Source organism: Pongo abelii, chromosome 2 (genome assembly GCF_028885655.2).
Source record: "Pongo abelii isolate AG06213 chromosome 2, NHGRI_mPonAbe1-v2.0_pri, whole genome shotgun sequence".
NCBI classification, from domain to species: Eukaryota; Metazoa; Chordata; class Mammalia; order Primates; family Hominidae; genus Pongo; species Pongo abelii.
The window spans coordinates 187,538,779-187,559,778 of NC_085928.1; the positions used below are offsets into that span (position 1 = coordinate 187,538,779).

Genomic DNA, 21,000 nt, shown 5'->3' on the forward strand with positions numbered 1-21,000 from the left:
GGTGAGAGAAATATGAACAGGTACCAGAGCATCCACTATGCTCATGGAATAACCCAGGCATGTAGTGTTGACAGTTTGTGTTCTATCCAAATTATGCTGAGGAAAAGGGTTACTAGGGTGGCATTGAAATTCTTAGCAGTAGAACAAACACAGGTTTTAGAGCAGACTGTGACAGCTGGAAACAACCAGCCTAATAGAATACAAATTCCCTGGCTGTTGGCAGTGAGGGGCCGAGGTACCTGCGGGACTCAGAACTCAGGGGGACTTGCCCCCTCTCTCCTGTTCTTGAAGTGCTGGCTGGAAAACTCTCTCAGGGTTTGCTTGGCTGCCGAAGGGATCATTATTGTTTGGGGATTTGGGAATTCTGTAATGTTTTGGGGTGGGGGAAATTGAGGATGGAACAGGTCATCTAGAGGTTCAGCTTTTCCGTGGGCTGTGATGGTGGTGGTGCTGGGACAGTCAACTGAAGGTAGGAGGAAGGAAGATGGAGCTCAGCACGTGGACTTGGCCAGCCTCATCTTTGTCCTCCTAACCAGAGGCCTAAATTGCTGTTCAGCCCGAGTCCAACCGCTGGCCACTTACAACTTCATGGCCTGGGGCAAGTTGCTTAACCTTTCTGTGCCTCTCTTCATCAACAAAAGAAGGCTTCTAATACTGAATTTATGGTTACTGTGAAGACTCTATAAAATATTTAAATTTTTTTGCATGTAGTCAGTGCCAATACATTGCATTATTATGATATATTATTATTAGATACTAACGGATTTTGTTAGCAGTGAAAAACTTTAAATCTCTCTTCCTGTCTTTCCTTCTCTTTTTCTATAAATCACATGCTTTGAGTACATTCAGATTAATGTACTCAATTAATAATGGGTTTAATATATAAACATAAGGGAAATTTTAAAAAGGGCAGAGAACTCAGAAAGTCGTGAAAGAACAGCTATTCAACATATATTTTTCCACATGTGTTATTACCATTCAGTATGGTGGTTTTCTTTTACTCTGCACAATTGCATTTGTGAAACTAATTTGGGAGCAGTTAGAGGCCAGGAGATGAAACAGAGTTATAGTAAAATCTCATTAGTTACCATGTAAGGGGCTGGCAAAATTTGACTTGCATTAGCCAGGTTAAAATGAGCTTGTATTTTAATAAAATAACAATAAGACTGTCTAAGCAGTTGAGGAGTGGGAATTGTTTTGAATTACATACTACTCGGGGAAAAAGATCTGTGATCGGAATAACAAGGTTTTACTGTACACTGCATATTGTATGAATTCTGCTGTCTCTTTGTGTCTTGAGTCTTTTATGATTGTCATGCCATTCTGGGAGCCACTCACTCAGTCTTTTGTGTCATTCTATTGTCAGCCATAATGAAATAATTGGGATGACAATTATTTGCTTGTTTAGTTTCAAAAGTTTTCTGTGTTCAATATCTTCTATTGTTTGCCTCATGGTACCATGGTGTGATATATCATTCCTGCCCAGATTCCAAGAATAAAAAACATGCATTTTTTTTTTTTCTGGGAGAAGTGTCTCCTTAAGCACAGTATTTCATGGTCATATATTAAAAGTACTATAGTGAGCATATATTTAATAAAATAATTGCAGCCATCCATAACTCAAATAACTTTAACATACCAAGATGGTAGATGAGGTCACAGTCTACCAGGGGAGTTCAGCAGTCTAATTTTATAAACCCCAAATCAAAATAGATAGATTGACAGTGAGAGAATGTTGGAGACTGGACTTGTTAGAAAATACAGGAACTAGTCAGCTTGAAATATAACAGTATAAAGTATACCTTGCCCACTTTAGTGATTCAAATGGCATGTATTTTTTTGTATTTTTATTGTGAAGACTGCATAACTTTGGTTCCCTCTTCCTCCTGAACCCTGCTCAAAGATTTTAGGGAATTAACTAAGGGTTCAGTAATGAAGCTTTGGATCAGCACAGGGGCAGTTGTCACCATTACTCTACTTTATAATCTTGCGGGGAGGGAGCCTAACCAGGACTATCATCTCAGCCTGGGATGACATGCTTTGAAAGTGCTCCAGTGTCACTTTGAGGAGGGTGGCCACCTGCAACCCAGACTAAGCAGTGTAGTTGCATTACTAAGAGGTGTGTTTGGAAGTCAGACAAACTTGCCTTCAAATACAGACACTTGCTTGTTACTTAACTTTTCTGAGTCTCCTCATTTGTAAAAAAAAAACACAAACAAACGACACCAAAAAACCAAAGAAAAAAAAGTAGGAGAGTGAGAATAATAGTTCTTGCCTTAAAGAGGTATTGTGAGAATCAAATGGGACAATGCAGGTAAAGACATTTAGCCTAGAGCCTTGTACCTAATACGCACATTTTAAATAGTAGCTTTGTATAATTTTGTGATTCTTCCCGCCCCTGCTGCATTCCCCAATGCCTCATCTACCAGCAATTTGTGTGCACACTCAGGGTCAGCAGTTCTTGGCTCGGGATTACAAAGAAGGGAAGTACAGCCCTTTTCTGCTGGCTTTGCCTGGGTTGACCTCCCAGCTTTGCTCCTTGGCCTGACTCAGGGTTGGCAGGCGTAGATGGAAAACAGCCATTGGTTGTTAGAATCGTCCAGCAGGAGATGAAGGGAGATCTCACCCTGCATTTTGTGTCTAAAACAATTGTTTAAATTTGTCATCTTAGGGACACATGTACATAGGTAAACACATGCATATACTGTACACATCCATGTGTATAGCTCAGATATTGTCTATAGGAGAACAAAATGTCTTGATGAAAATGAGTAATTCAGCTAATCACCCAGATGTTTTAGCTATATGTTGCCACACAGCTGGGTGATCTGAAACAGCTATCTGTTTGGTGACTTGCAGATAAAACATAGATAATAGAATCTCACTCTTTTCCTCCAGTTTTTTGGCATCATTTAGATATAATCTAAATGATATGGCAACATATGGGAAAATCTCTCACATTCAAAAGCATGCAAGCAACTAGCTAACGCTTTCTACTAAAAACTTTGCTTATAGGTATTTTGATGAATCTAGAATTCTCACAAAGCACATCATTTGAAAGAAATACGGCAGCAAAACAAACTGCTGCATTCAAAGCAGGGGTATTGAAAAGTGTCAGGCAAATACTTTTAACCTTGTGTTTGTGCTCCGTCTGGTCAAAATAGAATAGATTTTCTTTTATGAAAGTGGTTTAAAAAGGGGTAAGAGACAAGATTTAGTGTTTGCAGGAAATCTTTTAGTTGTTTAAAAAGCTTCAAGGGTTCCATCTTTGGCATCCAGGTATTATTCTCATTAAGTTAGCATTTTAGGTTTCTGAAGTGTTTGGTTCAAGTGAACCAGATTAATGTTATGCTTTGAAATTGATTACTGTGGAAAGTCTTTGTACGTTTGACTGTAAAGCAGAAATCAACTTGGACAGGAAGCAAAGTGGATGAACAGGAAGCTAAAGTAAATATCACAGTGACACGTGAGGGGTGGAAGGTGGTTAGTTTATTTTTTAAAGAGTTTTCAGACCATCAGTACATACGTTTCAGTTTCTAGATCCAAATCTCTAAGTGCTTTTCTCCAACTGATGGGATGATTGAAATTAGAGAGTAAGATGAGAATTCATTGTGCTGGATTTTTCATTCCAGGTGCAGAGCTTTAAAGGATTATGGCGTCTGAAGACCAAATGGGATGATGGAGAACAGCTATCCAGTGATACAAATGTAAATGCTCCCAGGCCAGGGCAGGTAATTTAAGTGAGTGAAGCAGGGCAAAGTGTAATTGTGTAAGTAGACATTTGCTGACTCCACATACCACTAGGGAACTATACTTTCCCCTGGCAGAAAGACAGTCAGCTCCAGCCTATTATTGTGTACAGTAAGGCTAACCAAAGTGAGGGGCTACTCTAACTTTTCAGGAAAATCCAGCAGTCTCGATTTTTATGTAGTTTCCAAAATGTTTTTGTTTTGGTTCATTTGGAGAGCAGCCTTCTGATCTCCAGTTTGCTACTTTTAATCTAGTCTAATCACACATCTTGTAGTTGTAGAAACCAGACCCAGAGAAGCTGAGCGCCTTGCTTAAAGTCCTGCAGCAAAGGATAACACTGGGGCTCAAACCCAGTTCTCCTCCATCTTCTTCTCTGGCATTACCCTTCCACTGAGAGCACAGCATTCCACCCACAGTGGGCTTCAGCAGGTTTTGTTAGAGGAAACCCATGGATTTTTGAAGGTTTTAATAAGTTAATGAAACTCTTTAATTAAATTAAATAAATTAAGGTGCTCCCCTTTTTCCCTAAGATAATTATTTACTCAACCAATGTTTGTCATTGGTGCCTCTTTTAAAATGTTGTGTAAAATTTTCATTGTTCTTTCATTCAGTTCAAGTTACTTTTCTTCATCTCTATATTTAATATTTCCTCTTTGTTGATCAATGCTTCCAAATTCTCTTTACTTCACATATATCATTTGTCTAATTTCTGTATTTGACTTTTTAAACTCAGTCTCTCAGGGTCTGGAAGTATCTTTAACTGGATCTATCTGTATTATATATTGCTATGCATTCACTGGAGGAAATAAGATACGAATTTGTAAATCTGAACATTATACTATGTGGGGCCAATGGAGAGAGTCCATTTTACATGAAGAATGCCACTACTTTATCCCTAGAGAGTATGAGGAAGAGTTTCACCCATCTTTAGCCTCAGATCTTAGATTCAGTGCTTGTAAGAGAAGAAGCACTTATTCAAAGAAGCAGGTATATATACTCTGGTTGTGAATTCTTTCTGTGATTTCAAACAATATTTGGAAAAACTCATTTCCAAAGGCCTAAGGTGCAGGGAGAGGAAAAATACTCTTGCGAGGATACAGTGGTAACACCCATGAGGGTTCCATTTGCATCAACTCTTAGCCATAGCTGCACCATAGCACCAAATTAGGTAGGGACTATGCTGCTCGTACCTTTGGGCTCAATGGAAAACTGTCCTATGATTCTGTTACTAATCTCCTACATTTGAGCGCACTTTAATTCCCAAGACATTTCACATATTACTTTTGCCATTTTACAATGAGGAAACTGAGGCTCAGAAAGGGTGAGTGACTTGCTCCTTGCCTCACAGCTGTGTTGAGGAAGAGGTGGACTAGAACTTCATTAATCCTTCTCTTTTCTCTTCCCTTTTCTTTTTCTTTTTCTTTCTTTCTTTCTTTCTTTCCTTCTTTCTTCCTTCCTTCCTTCCTTCCTTCCTTCCTTCCTTCCTTCCTTCCTTCCTTCCTTCCTTCCTTCCTTCCTTTCTTTCTTTCTTTCTTTCTTTCTTTCTTTCTTTCTTTCTTTCTTTCTTTCTTTCTTTCTTTCTTTCTTTCTTTCTTTCTTTCTTTCATTTTTATGAGACAGAGTTTCACTCTTCTCACCCAGTTTGGAGTGCAATGGTGCGATCTCGGCTTACTGCAACCTCCACCTCCTGGGTTCAAGCGATTCTCCTGCCTCAGCCTCCTGAGTAGCTGGGACCAGAGATGCACACCACCACACTCAGCTAATTTAGATATTTTTAGTAGAGACGGGGTTTCACTATGTTGGCCAGGCTGGTGGTCTCAAACCCCTGACCTCAGGTGATCCACCTGCCTTGGGCTCCCAATGTGCTGGGATTACAGGCATGAGCCACCATACCTGGCCGATTCCCCCGCTCTTTCTACTGAGTACTATCTTAGCTTTATGGCTGTTCCAGCTAGCCCCCATATCATAGTCATGTTCACTATTAGATGACCTGCTGGGATAATTTTGCACATTCTCCTGCCCAGCAACACCCTGGTTGGTTGCTGCAATGAAGACAATGGCTATGCATAGAAGAAGTTAAAAATACCAATAGAGGATCTCTAACTCTCTGGCACTCTACTATTTGTACATGAGGGGGCTGTTATTGCAGAAAAGGAAGAAACATTTTCCTGGCTGGGATTTTCATACTGGCAAATTGGCTATTCTGATTTAAATTCATATTGTTACTAATTGGTGTTTGAACTTTTGTTCTGGACTGTGCTTATGCTAAGTAGAGATTTTCCCTCCTTGTTTGATTATGGATTAGTCCACACATTTTTACCTTATGAAAGAAAGAAACAGCTTGTGCCACCTCAGGAGGAAATATGTCATCTAATAATTAGGCTCTGAGGCACTGGCATCATTGAATACTGACCCGTGGGCAGGCCGTGGACAGAATCATGGAAAAAGCTGCATTATCCAGGGCTTTTTCCTCAGATAGATTTAAAAAACAAATGTCTTTAGAGCAAAGCACTGAAGGACGAGAAGCAGCAAACAGGCAGATTATTAAAGCATTTGTCATGAAGTTACAGGTGGGCTCAGAAAGGGTCCCAGTCCTGCAGGCCGGGCTGCCTTGCTGAAAATATCTTGTAAATTATGAGTCGTTCCCCAAAGAAATCACTAGGCAGGAAAGGGCAAAGTTACTCCCTAGCAACTCTGGTTGCAATAGTTTCTGAACTGTAGTTTCAGAAATCTGTCAAGGCAAGGGTCAGTTACACATGGGAGACTGAATTTTTGTATTGGAAGACTAGGTGTTCAGGATTACAGCAGTGATCATTCCTGGAGCATGTATATTTACACTTCTGTTTGTAAGAATGAGAAATACACACTTACAATGTCGGTGCTTTTTCTCATCTAAAAAAATGACGAAGTATGTCCTCTTGCATTTATAGATTCACTGTTTATCTTTAGTCTCATTAACTTATGCTGTAGTTCAATTCGTTTTGTTTCTATTCATTTCATATAGAAATGCACTGAAATTTTGCTTCAATCTTTGTACAGTATTTGGCCAAACTGTCTATTTGGCTTTAGTTTTGGCCATAGCCTTTAAAGGCTGAGTAAACAAATGTCCCACTTCTGCGTTATTGATGGTATCTCTGAACCTGAGATGATCAATGACAGCCTGATCGTATTATTTATCATCATGCATAATTGGCATAAAAAATTAGTAAGAAGAACAAAGCATGCCCATCTGAATAATTACATTAAAATACAGGTAAAAACATTCTATATGTAATATGCTTTATATATTGAAATTCTCTGTCCGTTTAAAATTTAAAATACATAAAAAAGTATGTTTATTATTGCAAGAGTACAATATTGCAATTATGAATGGGGATTATGAATGTAGTTAATTTTATAAACAAAACAATTAAGAAACTTCAAGTAAATAAGACTACAGGTTGACAGTTGATATTAATAGAGAGTACCTTAGCTGCATAGCTTTCAGGATGATTATATCTTTTTTTTTTATTATTATACTTTAAGTTTTAGGGTACACGTTAGGTATATCTCCTAATGCTATCCCTCCCCCCTCCCCCAACCCCATAACAGTCCCCAGAGTGTGATGTTCCCCTTCCTGTGTCCATGTGTTCTCATTGTTCAATTCCCACCTATGAGTGAGAACATGCGGTGTTTGGTTTTTTGTCCTTGCGATAGTTTACTGAGAATGATGATTTCCACGGATGATTACATCTTTTTTAAGCCAGCAAATGCTTATACACAAATTACTTATACAGAAGAACATTACAATGGAGATTGCATTATATCATAATTACCATCTTTGTAAAACTGTTTGCATTTGAAAAATTAAGCAAAATAAAATTTTAAGAATAATATTTGCTTATTATATAATTGTGAATTTTCTGTTATATTTAGAAAATTCTTCACAGAGATATTGTTATTGCTATCATTGTTATTTACTATTATGCCAAACTTTAAAAATATGACTGGAAGGCTGAATGTGGTGGCTCGTACCTCTAAGCACAGCACTTTGGAAGACAGGCAGATCACCTGAGGCCAGGAATTTGAAACCAGCCTGGTCAACATGGTGAAACCCCGACTCTACTAAAAATACAAAAATTAGCCTGGTATGGGAGTGCACGACTGTAGTCCCAGCTACTCAGGAGGCTGAGGCAGGAGAATCACTTGAACCCAGGAGGCGGAGGTTGCCGTGAGCCAAGATCAGGCCACTGCACTTCAGCCTGGGCAACAGAGCAAGACTGTCTCAAAAAAAAAAGACTGATAGCACTTTTTAAAAGTCAGGTTTAATGAGAAATAGTTTGTATATGGTGAAAGTCACCCTCTGTAGGCCTACAATTTTTAGCTTTGACAAAGGTAAACAATTGATTTCATAATTGATCATAATCAAAGTATAGGATTTTCCTGTATTAGTTTGCTAGGGCTGCCATAACAAAGTACCCCAAACGGTGTGGCTTAGACTACAGAAATTTATTTTCTCACAGTTCTGGAGGCTGGAGAGTCCAAGATCAAGTTGCAGGCAGGCTCGGTTTCTCCTGCGGCCTCCCTTCTTGGCTGTGTCTTCACTTAGTCTTTCCTCTGTGCGTGCACGTATATGGTGTCTCTCTGTCCAGGTTTCCTCCTCTCATAAGGATACCAGTCAGATTGTGTTAGGCCCACCTACAGACCTCATTTTAACTCGATTACCTCTTTAAAGACCCTATCTCCAAATACAGTCCCATTCTGAACTACTGGGGGTTAGGGCTTCAACACATGAATTGCGGTGGGGTTGCAGCGGGGACAAAATTGAGCCTATAACAATTTCTATCACCCCCAAAAATCCTCTCATGCCCCTTTGCAGTCCATCCCCTTCCCTGATGTCAGCCTCTGGCAACACTGACCTATTTCTTGTGCCTATAGTTTTGCTTTTTCCAGACTGTCATGTAAATGAAATCTTACAGCCCTCTGCTGAGGGATGCCTGCTTGCTGCATGGACGTGGTAGCACCGTCCTGGTGCAGGCACCACCCTGGTGTAGGACCACTTACATGGAAGTGGCAAGTCTAAACTCCAAAGTTGTCAGTGTCCTCAGAGTCAGTGTGGTTGCTGAGCTGGACACCTACAAACTCTCACCAGGAGCAGCTGTACTAACCAAGCCAAATCCCTGAGTTATCCTGGGCAAAGCATCCCTGCAAGGGAGCAAAAGCAACAACAATCCATTTGCCGGGTGAGATGGATTCACTGGTACTGATCTAGGCAGGGAAAGCCAAATGGCCGCCCCTTCTACCCTGGGCACCCAACTCCCCAGTGCCTGGATGCCTGGGTCAGCCCCTTTGGCTGCCCTTTTCTAGACCATGGATGTCGTCTCACTTATGCTAGGCCTTTCTTCAGATGGTTTACAAGACAATTGATGAAGTCACCACTTTAATAACATTCATGGCCATTGCCATTTGTATACTACTTATAATGTGACAGGCATTAGATTAAATGTTTTAGTTAAGTTGTAGAGAATCCCCATAATAACATAGCTAATTATTCTCTTTATTCAGCTAGGCCTTATTAAAAATGAGGTGTAAGTGTTTCTACAATTTGGGGATACATAAATGGATGTTTAAAGTGCTTAAGGTATTTGCCAAGCTCCTACGTCCTTCTTAAATTTAAACTTATTTTCTGGTACCAACACTCTAGCATGGTGATTGGACTTCCTAAATTTTCTCCTGTTTGCTTAGTCTTTTTTTGAGACGGAGTTTTTCTTTCTCATTGCCTAGGCTGGAGTGCAGTGGCGCCATCTTTGCTGGCAGCAACATTTGCCTCCTGGGTTCAAGCGATCCTCCCACCTCAGCCTCCATAGTAGCTGGGACTACAGGTGCCTGCCACCACGACTGGGTAATTTTTTTGTATTTTTATTAGAGACGGGGTTTCACCATATTGGCCAGGCTGGTCTCGAATTCCTGACCTCAGGTGACCTGCCCGCCTCGGCCTCCCAAAGTGTTGGGATTACAGGCATAAGCCACCACACCCAGCCTTGTTTGTTTAATGGGGCAACAGGAAAATCCTCATCATGAGCTCTTGCCACCCCTACCCTGAACAGAGATCCAGTTGCCCTGTGACTACAGTAAGGAAGAGGTTAGAAGATGAGATGATAATGACAAATAATAACCATAAAATCATTTCCCTTCTCTTTTCTAGAACACATTACAACTAGCAAAATATTTTTAAATTTGTGGCCTCATTTGATCCTCTCAGCATAGCTATTTTTGCTCTTTCCTGTCTAAAGGAAACCCTTTAGTATGGGTTCGTAGAAACACAGTCCTGTAGAATTGGAAGGTACCAGATAAATTATTTTTTTCTTTAAAGTCATAACATTACAGAGAGAAATTCTTAGCCCAGAGGCCGTGGAATTAATGAAATTCTTTTTTTACAAATGAGGAAGCTGAGGCCAGGAAAATTTTGTTAACTTGATCAGTCACAGAAATGGATTCTTGGTTGCCTGATTCTCAACGTACTGTTCGTCCCATGCTTCCACCTGCCTTCAGACATAGAGTCAGGTTAGGTCCCGGAGTGATGGCTCACGCCTGTAATCCCAGCATCTTGGATAGGCCGAGGTGGGCAGATCACCTGAGGTGGGGAGATCGAGACCAGCCTCACCAACATGAAGAAACCCCGTCTCTACTAAAAATACAAAATCAGCCAGGCATGGTGGCGCATGCCTGTAATTCCAGCTATTTGGGAGGCTGAGACAATAGAATCACTTGAACCCGGGAGGCAGAGGTTGTGGTGAGCCAAGATCACGCCATTGCACTCCAGCCCGGGTAACAAAAGTGGAAACTCTGTCTCAAAAAAAAAAATAAATAAATAAAATAAAGAGGTTAGATTCCCACCATTTCTTTCCTGGCCTAAGGCATGTTTGACATATGGGATTCATTTTATGTTCCAACTCTAGTATGTTTGAAGCAGTTACCAAAAGCATTGTGTTGAGCAGGATTTTGAATCTGCATCTGGGCTTAATGGGAACAGTGTCGTACTTGATTACTGACGTCTGCCATGGATTCAGGTTGGGGAGAGTAGCAGCACCCACGTCTGCTGCCCTGGGTTAAGGCACTGCCACTCCAGGAGACTTTTGTTTTGTTTTGTTTTAATAGAAACATCTTTTGGAATACTATATCACCATTAACAACTTGTAAATAAATTTTATCAGCAATTAGTAACTACTGGAGATAGGCAAATTTTGAAGAGAGACAGAAAATACATGGGTCTAATGCTGGACAAATTGTTCGTGGGGCAGAGGTAAGTGAGGAGCTGTGGAAATGGTGGGTGAGGGTCTGGGACAGGAGCAGAAACAATTAGACACAGCATGAGGGCCTCGGATGTCTACAGCAGAGCTATGGCTAGCACCAACAGGCAAAAAGGATTCTGAAATTGGAGGTGGGAAGGCACTAAGATGACTGACCATACTGGATTTTCTGAGATGCAGGACTTGCAGTTTGAAAACAGAGACTGTCCTGTGTGAGTCAGATACACTGATCACCCTAAAAGGCATCAGCAAAAATTTTTCACACTTCATTGTTTGTTGTTTCATGCCGTTGGTCAATGTATTAATAAACTATTGCTATAATAAAGCTACAAAACAAACAGCCCCCGAAATCTTAGCGGCTTTCAACCACAAACATTTCTCTTTTTGCTCTGCAAGCCTACTCTGGTTTGGCTGATCGAGACTGGGCTCAACTGGACTCCAGCTTGAGAATTGAATGTAAGTCTCCTCTGCATGCTTCTTCATTCCTCACTCATGTTTTTTCTAGGGCAATTTATTCTTCTGGAAATGGTAAGCACAAGAGGCCAAGGCAAATTGTACAAACACACTGAAAGCCTTGGTTCACTTCAAATGCACTAACATTCCGTTGACTTAAGCAAGTCATCTGCCCAGACCCAACATCAGTGGTGTGGAGAAATGTGCTCTACTTACTCTGATGCAGTATTATTGCCAGGTTATCTGGTAAAGCGCATGGATGTGTATTCCTTCTAATATGGAGGGAGTGAAGAGTGTGAACAATAATCTATAGATTCAGTAAGTAACTTGAGTGTACGGACTCAGCCAGACATATCTGTGTTTCTCCAGTGTCTGGCATGGTAGGTGTCCCATAACTATTTAGTGAATGCATGAATGAATGCCTCCAAAATAGAATTTCCTGTGATGAAGTGGTACATGTTCTCAGTTTTTAAATAGGTTATTTGGTCCCTCTGTCATTAGATATCAGGAACTCCTAAAGGACTGCTGAAAATCCGATGTCTTGGCTATCAGGAAAGCTTTCCTTCCTCTGACCTCCTATTACCCCTTATTTTCTGTGAGTTTTTTTTTTTTTTTTTTTTTTTAATTTTCTTCTACTTCTCGTCTTCTGGCTAGCCAGAAGCTCTTGGAACCTGGGGGAGTGTGAGAGATGTCCTTGGCCCTTCTCATACCAGGAGGACAAAGTTACCTACCTATTCCAGGGATTGGTGGGAATTGCCTTTTATCTCCCTTTTTCCCTCCAACTCCCTTCCTCAGTACCTCACCCAGTGGTTGGCACATTGGCTGGCTGGTGTTCCAAAAATATTTCTTGACTTAAAATCCAAGCATGTGATTTTAAAACTTTGTGTTGCTGTTTCAGAATTAAATGCAGACATTACCACCTCCTCTGCTCCTCTGCCCCCATGGTCTTTGTGTGTGTGTGTGTGTGCGCGCGCGCGTGTGTGTGTGTTGTGGATTTGCTGAACTCATTCTAAATGTTTTCCATGATCCTATGCATTACAGCTCTAATTTTGGATACTTTTGAAATTCTTTTCCTAAGCAATGAAAAGGACAGCTAGCGGGGGGAGAAAGATAGAAAAAGTTAGCCAAGTATTGGAAGAGCCCGCATAGAAGTTGAACCCTCTCTGGCACACAAAGAAATTCAGAAGCCTCTATTTCCTTTAGCAAGAACTCAGGTGTTCTTTTATACTTGAGTTAAAAAGTACACCGGAAAGAATCAAGGCTCAGAGCATTTAAGGTCAAACTTGGCTTTCAGCTCTGAAGACTTCCAAAAAAGAAAATCTGAGCTTATTGCACAGCAGAAGCCACAGTTTCTTTTCAAGCTAGGAAATTTATTCAGAGGCTCAAAATAAAGCCACTGGATGGAACCAACTGTCCTCTCTGTCCAGCCACTGCACCCTCCTGTTTACTCCTTTTCACACAAAGTTGAAGGAGACAACTGAACACCAGTCTCTCTCCCTATTCAAAATAGACATGTTCCTGAAGAGTTGGCAGGATAATACATTTTAATATGGAGAAATGTATTTTCTCACTGACTTCAACAAAACAGAGGAATATACCTTCCAACAAAAAGGTGGCGTCTAGGGCCTGGCGCGGTGGCTCATGCCTGTAATCCCAACACTTTGGGAGGCTGAGGTGGGTGGATCACGAGGTTAGGAGTTCGAGACCAGCTTGGGCAACATGGTGAAACCCTGTCTCTACTAAAAATACAAAAATTAGCTGTGCGTGGTGGTGCACGCCTGTAATCCCAGTTACTCGGGAGGCTGAGGCAGGAGAATCACTTGAACCTGGGAAGTGGAGGTTACGGTGAGCCAAGTTCATGCCACTGCACTCCAACCTGGGTGACAAGAGAAAGAATCCATCTCAAAAAAAAAAAAAAAAAAAGGTGGCATCTAAATGTTATCATATCACATGACAGAATGAGACAAAGAGAGGACACACGATGTTAAATTCATTTAACAAGAACTACTAATTATGGATACTATGGATGCTAATCCACATGCCGTTTTGTGAAATATTGCTAACAGGTGCAAGGTATTAAAACTGTGAGGATGGAGTTGGTATGGGGTCAGGTCAGGGACTGGACCGCCTTCAGGGATTGGGATTCAGGTGTTTTAGAGTTGTGATTTCTCCATTGCTATGCCTTCTTCCTCTCCTTTTTATTTTCCAGAATAACAGCCAGGTACACGGAAAGAAAATCTGCATATTTTTTAGCACTTGTGATCATTTTCACGTCTTCAAACCCTAAGGAGTATAACACACTCCCATCATTAATGATAACTCATTAGGACAGTGATTTTTCACTAGAGTGAGTGTCTACGGGAGTGTCTGTGTAGTTAGAAAAGCCTTCAGAGTAATGTCCCTCCCCCACCCCACTTGATAATCACTGTTTGTGACATACATGTCATTTACTACTTGTTTTTACTGTCTGGGCTCTCTAATTAACTTGGTCAGGCACACTTTATGCCTCAGTTTCTCCAGTTGTGAAGTGGACATAGTGATACTTTCTTTACCAAAAAGTCTGAAGTGGCACAGTTCTATCTCCAGACAGCAACTGGAGACGTGTAAGGTGTTATTTGGGTTGTTCCAGTAACTGAGCTTAATGACATGTAACACCCCTGGCCACTCCCAGTAATTACCAGTCATATTTCTAGTACTATTGGTATTTGTACTGGTATGAATGGGAGAGGCCGGAGGTGCTAAATGTCCTACAATGCATGAGATGGCCTCACCCAATGATAATTTGTCCCACCCAATGATAATTTGTCCCACCCAAAATGAGAAACACAGCAGAGCGATATGAGCATTCTGTGAAAAGTCTAAAATGGCGATGAAAGCAAAGGAGTAATGTTTCGGTGCCATTATTTCTGAGAGTACTGTGGTGGTTCCTTGAAAAGTTGCTGCTTGTATTCATAATTGCAAAAATATGGAACCAGCCCAAATGTCCGCCAATCAATGAGTGGATAAAGAAAATGTGATGGCCAGGTGCGGTGGCTCACGCCTGTAATCTCAGCACTTTGGGAGGCCAAGGCGGGCAGATTACGAGGTCAGGAGTTCGAGAACAGCCTGACCAACATGGTGAAACCTCATCTCTGCTAAAAATACAAAAATTAGCCAAGCGTGGTGGTGTGCGCCTGTAATCCCAGCTACTGAGGAGGCTGAAGCAGGAGAATTGCTTGAATCCGGGAGGCGGAGCTTGCAGTGAGCCAAGATTGCACCACTGCACTCCAGCCTGGGCGACAGAGCGAGACTTCATCTCAAAAAAAAAAGAAAAAAAGTGATATATACACATACACACATACACACACACACACACACACACACACTAGAATACTACTCAGCCATAAAAAGGAATGAAATAATGGCATTTGCAGCAACCCAGATGGAATTGGAGACCATTATTCTAAGTGAAGTAATTCAGGAATGGAAAACCAAACATTGTATGTTCTCACCCGTAAGTGGGAGCTAAGCTATGAGGATGCAGAGGCATAAGAATGATACAATGGACTTTAAGGACTCGGGGGAAAGGTGGGAAGGGGGTGAGGGATAAAAGATTATACAGTGGGTACAGTGTGCACTGCTTGGGTGATGGCTGCACAAAAATCTCAGAAATCACCACTAAAGAAATTATTCATATAACCAAACACCACCTGTTCCCCAAAAACCTTTTGAAATGAAAATTAAAAAACAAAAAACAAACTCCTCAGGTTGTAGACATGAGCTGTTAAAAAAACAACAAAAAACAAACATTTAATCTGAATCACACGAGAAAGGCAGGAGACACTGTATACTTCTTTCCCTTATTAAATTCAAATCTCTTACAATTAAGAAAGGAGAAAAATCATAAAATATATGTATAAAACTTACATTACTTTAAAACAATAAAAATAAATAAATAAATAAATGCAAGTTGTTGCTTATGATAAGACTTGCTCATCTCCCCTCTTATCTGTTTGCAAAAGGGAAACTGATTTGCTACTGATGAGGCTGGTGGGTTCATTTTCTATTCAGCCAAGCCTATTTAAGACAGTAATACTAGTAATCACCATGACAGTAACTACTCTTTCATGAGCACTTACTATTCTCTAGGTAGACAGCCATAAAGTTTTTGTGCTTTGTCTCACTTATTCCTCATGACAAACCTGGGAGCAGACTGTAGGAGAATTCAACACACAGATGAAAAAACCTGGCCGGGCGCGGTGGCTCATGCCTGTAATCCCAGCACTTTGGGAAGCCGAGGCGGGCAGATTACCTGAGGGCGGGAGTTTGAAACCAGCCTGGCCAACATGGTGAAACCTCGTCTCTACTAAAAATACAAAACTAGCTGGGCGTGGTGGCGCGCCCGCCTATAGTCCTAGCTACTCAGGAGGCTGAGGCAGGAGAATTGCTTGAACTCGGGAGGCGGAGTTTGCAGCGAGCCAGGATCGCATGCCACTGCACTCCAGCCTGGGTGACAGAGTGAGTCTCCGTCTCCGAAAAAAGAAAAAAAAGAAAGAAAAGAAAAACCTTGCTAACTTCATTTTGAACTAAGAACCAGAGTTTGCGGGTGGTGTTGTGGGTAATCTACTGCACCTCTACAGAGGCGCTTCCTGTGTTCTCTTTGCTCCCCCTTGCCCTTCCTGTACTCAAATAAACAACATTAAGCAAATAAACAGAGAAACCAAAGTGTCTCCTCTTTAATAAAGGGATTCAGGGCCACCAATTTAGTTTGCACACACAGTGCACTTCCCACCTCCAGAGGTCACCAAACATGAGGACTATGTTGGTATTGGTGCTCCTTGGAGCAGTGCAGTGCGGTAGCTCCAGGAACCCCCCATTGTATCACTTGTCTTAAAATGATAGGGTCCCAAAAACTCTGCCCTAGGATGTACCAAGATGATGCTTTGGGGGCACTTATAGTGCAGCCTTACTATGCAGGTTGCTTTTAGCTTGGTCCTAGTCAGCGAGGTGGGGTCAAAACAGCACCTAGAACCTTCTCATACTGCAGATAATACACACCTGTGTGTGCTTTCTTCTTTTTGGTGCTTTGGCTCTACAAATTTGTGAACTTGAGATGTCTATAAGATGAGAGTTATTTAACCTCATAAATGTTTCTCTCTCTCTAAAAAGAGGAACAGCTTTATATAAAGATCAACTTTAATTATAAGAATATATGATGTCATTATGGTGTTGGTTTGCTGAAAGCCTAATAATTGGATTATCATTGTGGGTTGTCATTAAGTAGAACTTCACTGTAGATTATATGAGAGGCTTAACTTGAGTCACAGAGCATTTTGTGGGTTTGTTTTCTCCCCAGAGAGCCAGGCCACCCTCTGTGTGAAGTAGTTTGTTTTTTCTTGGAGTTACGTACAAGGATGTACCATGTCTGCCTTTGCTGTTTTTATTCCAATGAATAAGAAAAGCTGCTTTTTAATCTGTTTAATTCATTTTCACAGATCAGTGCATTTGCAAAAGTGGAGAGCAGAGACTTGAGGTGAAGTGGGGAGCCCTGACAAAAGCAATTGGCAAAGGCACAACTTACAATAAATGAGAATCTTGGAATTCTATTGCCAAATTATGCACACCTTTCCAGAAAGAGCAAGTCACAGCAGATCAGATAACTGGCTCACAATTAGCACTGACAAAGAGCAGAAATGCACCCTGTCCTGTTCCTCTTATTTGTTTCCTGTGGGTGTCCATGATGGAGAAGCCTCTGGGAAATTGTGAGGGGATTAGTTCGATTGGAAACAAGGGGAGAGAAGGAGCTGACATACAGGGAGGAGGGCCTGCATCATTTAGACCCTTTCCAGGGCTCACTCCTGTTGCCTGGAGGCTGAAGGTCTGTTGGATCTTTCAAAGCCAGGAGGGACTATAAAATTACCTCAGTTGGACCCAAATGAATTAAAATGACCAGTTAACTCACTTTTAGGACTTTTGACAAAAAAAGGGGCTCAAGGCCTGGCCCACACAAGTGAAGAATACTCCATTGAAAAAGGAAGAAAATCTCGGTATATAGTCCTTGTATTTTTGCACTTGGGGGTTCAAATAATGATAATACAACCAAATCCTGAATGACTCAAAGATGTTCATATAACCACATAAATGTGTATTTTTGGGAACTGGGCATAATGTTAATATGTGAAATTGTGGCTAATCCAGTGTTCCAATTCTGGCCTGGATCTCTGCCTCTGTGTCCTGTTGGGCTTCCGCCTGGCTCCACTCTGCCTCCGTTCACTCCTGGCACAACTCTATTGTTTTCTAGGCCAGAACTTGATGTGGTCCTTGCAAATCAGAGAGCCAGATGGATAGGGAAGGAGGCAATATCGAGCCATCTCATTTGTCCTCACAGCATCCGTTTGAGGTAGGGAAGGACAGGAATTAAAAATGACATTATAGATAGACACACTGAAGCTCTGAGAAATCAAGTGCCAAGATGGTGGTGACTGGGGTTGAAAACCCAAGGCTTCTAACAGCCAGCCTGAGACTCTCAGACTACATGAAGCTGCTAGCATACAACAGGAAAACAGTAAAGCTCGGTTAATAGTTTTCTTAAAATAATCTGTAGACCACATCCTGGCTAACCATAATGGGAAAATAGAGAATATTTCTCTCTCTTTGTTGCATTTATCAAGCTAGATTTTCTTTTTTACATTCCCTGCCTGGTCAAAAGCATCTGGAGAAGCAGCCAAGCCAGTCCCCACTGTTTCCCTTTTGTTCTCACAAAATAGAATTGCAAACTGAGATTATGCATACAACCTCCTGAGAGTGCAACTGTCCATCCCTGAAGCTGTCTGTCAGCACTGAGCCAGCCCAGTCGGCACCACCGGGCACCAGGCTCTGCCAGGGAAGGGTTTCAATACAAACATCAGGCAACGTGGGCTGCCAACCCAGGCTTCATCACCAAGTGCTGTCTACGTGTTCTGTAGAGACTTCCAGGGAGGGGGCTATTTTCTTCTAGAAATATTGCTGGTAAAAAAGAGTCAATGCCAGGACTTTAGTATCCTTGTGTAGCTCATGTCTATTTCAACGCTCTTGGATTTCTTCCTCCCAATTGTTATTGTCTCTCCTAGAAGCTTCCTACATTGAACCTTGATGACAGAAAATTGTAATGGAAAGAAAAATCTCTGGCCTGAGAGCTCTAAGACCTGGGTTCTTTTTAATGTATCTACGAACACATTCTATTGCTAGGCCATTTATCTGGCACTATGATCTGCCCTAATTTTGTTGTGGGAAATTTTATTCTTAATTAAAAGCATTGGTTTTAACCTCAAGGAACTTCCAATCTAATTTAAAGAGACAAGACATACATAATTGTTCCTTAGTTAAAAAATTAATATTTGCAAAATGACCGTTGGTGGTCTAAGGGTTGCTTTTGTCTACCAAGTTAATTCAATTTCAGTGATTTATTTATTTATTGTTTACCCCTACTGAATTGCCTTGTTTTAATCTTTGTGGTACAGCTATTGCCAGCTGTAGACTTGCAGTGCTAAAGGTATTTGGAGTTCAGCTCTCTCTTTTTGCAGATAAGGGCGCTCAGATCCAGAGACATCAAGGCTCTTGCAAGTGTATAAGACACATCCTCTTCCAAATGTATAAAAAACTCACCTGCATCTAATAAGTCGTAGTTGCTGACTGAAGGAGGATGCAAAATACTGAATTGCTTTCGGGCAGCCATGTCTACAAAAGAGAAAATACATTATTTTGTTCCTATAAATGTAGTATAATGCATCTCCAGTAGAAAATTAGAAGTTTTAATGTATAGCAATAATCTGGAAAAGATAAAATTTGAAGAAATACCACTGTTATGTCTGTGCAGACAGCGTAACTGATCACTTTCAATAAACATGATGAAAGTGCATAAAATGCCCCCATTCTTCTGTGAAATTACATATGCAAATGCATCTTATATACCAAAAAATAAATAATTGTAGTAACCTTTTAAATCTCATATAACCAAAGTGGCCTTTGCAAACACTCCTTGCCCCTTCAGAAATAATCACTTGTAAACAATACTCAGAATTAACAGGATTTTAAAGTTTTTTTCCTCTATTACTAAAAAAAGCCATTGCAGAGAGGGCAAGGAGCTGGTGGGTGGGGAGTGGGGAGTCTCAGAGTTAAGCGCTACTGCTGCCAGAATTCCACACCCAGTGGCTGGTTAGTGACTCAATGTTGAGGACAATTGAGACAGAATCTCAGCTGGTGCTTAAAAAAAAAAAAAAAAAAAAAAAAAAAAAAAAAGGAGTGCAAATCTGCTCTCAGCAAGTAACAGCCTCCATTTTAACCTGGACCATTTTAACCTGGACCAACTGGGTGGAACTGCCCTTCCTTCCTAACCCACACAGTTCTCTGCTGCACTTGACTTTCTTTTTATTCTGAATTTACCAGTGAAAAACACAGATGGCCATGGGGGCTGGGAAGCACAGTGGGAACTGCCCCAGGCTGTACTCCAGGCCCCGACCTGAATGGGAACTATGTCATTAGTCCATACATTGCTCTCTGGGTTTTCCTTGGCTTGTAAAATACTTTTTGACTTATATACATTAAAAACAAAAAACAAAAAAAACAGCTTGGTGTTGAATTGGGCGGCAGACCTGTCTGTTTGCTCAGCTTGATCTAAATTGGCTTTTGGTTGAAACTTCAGGTGGCTTTTCAGTTTGTCTATGCACCTCACCCTCCAGGAAGACAACTTAGCCCCTATTTAGCATTTTTGCTGACAGAGAACCAGCAGGCTTGCTGTTTGAACCTACATTTGAATGTACTATTTGGCCAAAAAAATTAAAAAAAAAAATCACTCCTTTTAGATTTGTTGGATTTGGTTGCTTTATTTTTGGCCCAAATGCTCTTCTGTCATATTGTTTTACATTTCTCTGTAATTCACTCTTTTGTGGCTCTTTCAGCAGAATTCTCTCTGCATTGCCAGCTTTTATGAACAATTGGGAGACAGTCTGAATTATGAATAGAGTGTTCATCCATCACAATCCAGTGATAGGCAACACCTATAGACTGTCCACAGCACACAGATACTACCTTCATGGAAGACTGATTTTAAAAACAAAATTATCCCTTAATCTCTTAAATCAATCAAACCTTCACACTTAGTAGTTAGTGTGTCAATGATGAACATATATATCCTCCTAATAAAGTAATAATTAATCATCACAGTGCAGGTGCAATATTATATATTAATATCATCAGTTCAAAACTTTACATAGCATATTAAGGAAAAAAAATAGAAAACTAGCTTTCTTTTCTATAAGTTAATTTCAAACAATATTTTTCTTTAAAATTAATTTTGGGATTCTGTATTTGACTTAATGTAAATTAAAAAAATTTGGGATAACTTAGAGGTTCATAAAAATTGCCCTTTACCAAATTGCTGGGGTAGTTATGGTTGTATACTGATCTAGCTTAGACTTTATGAGGGAAACCAAGTGGAATGAGTGGATGGACAGACACAATTAAAGAATTACTGCTGTTAAAGGAAAATTAG

The 21,000-nt window shown here is 40.7% G+C and overlaps 1 long non-coding RNA gene across 1 annotated transcript in view; it reads left to right on the forward strand.

Annotated features, from left to right (window-relative positions):
- Positions 1–21,000, forward strand: part of LOC112132709 (uncharacterized) — a 306,500-nt gene that overhangs the window by 94,232 nt on the left and 191,268 nt on the right. The window contains exon 2 of the long non-coding RNA XR_002914425.3: positions 3,633–3,731. This is a non-coding gene — a long non-coding RNA (uncharacterized LOC112132709). The remainder of the gene's footprint in view (positions 1–3,632; positions 3,732–21,000) is intronic.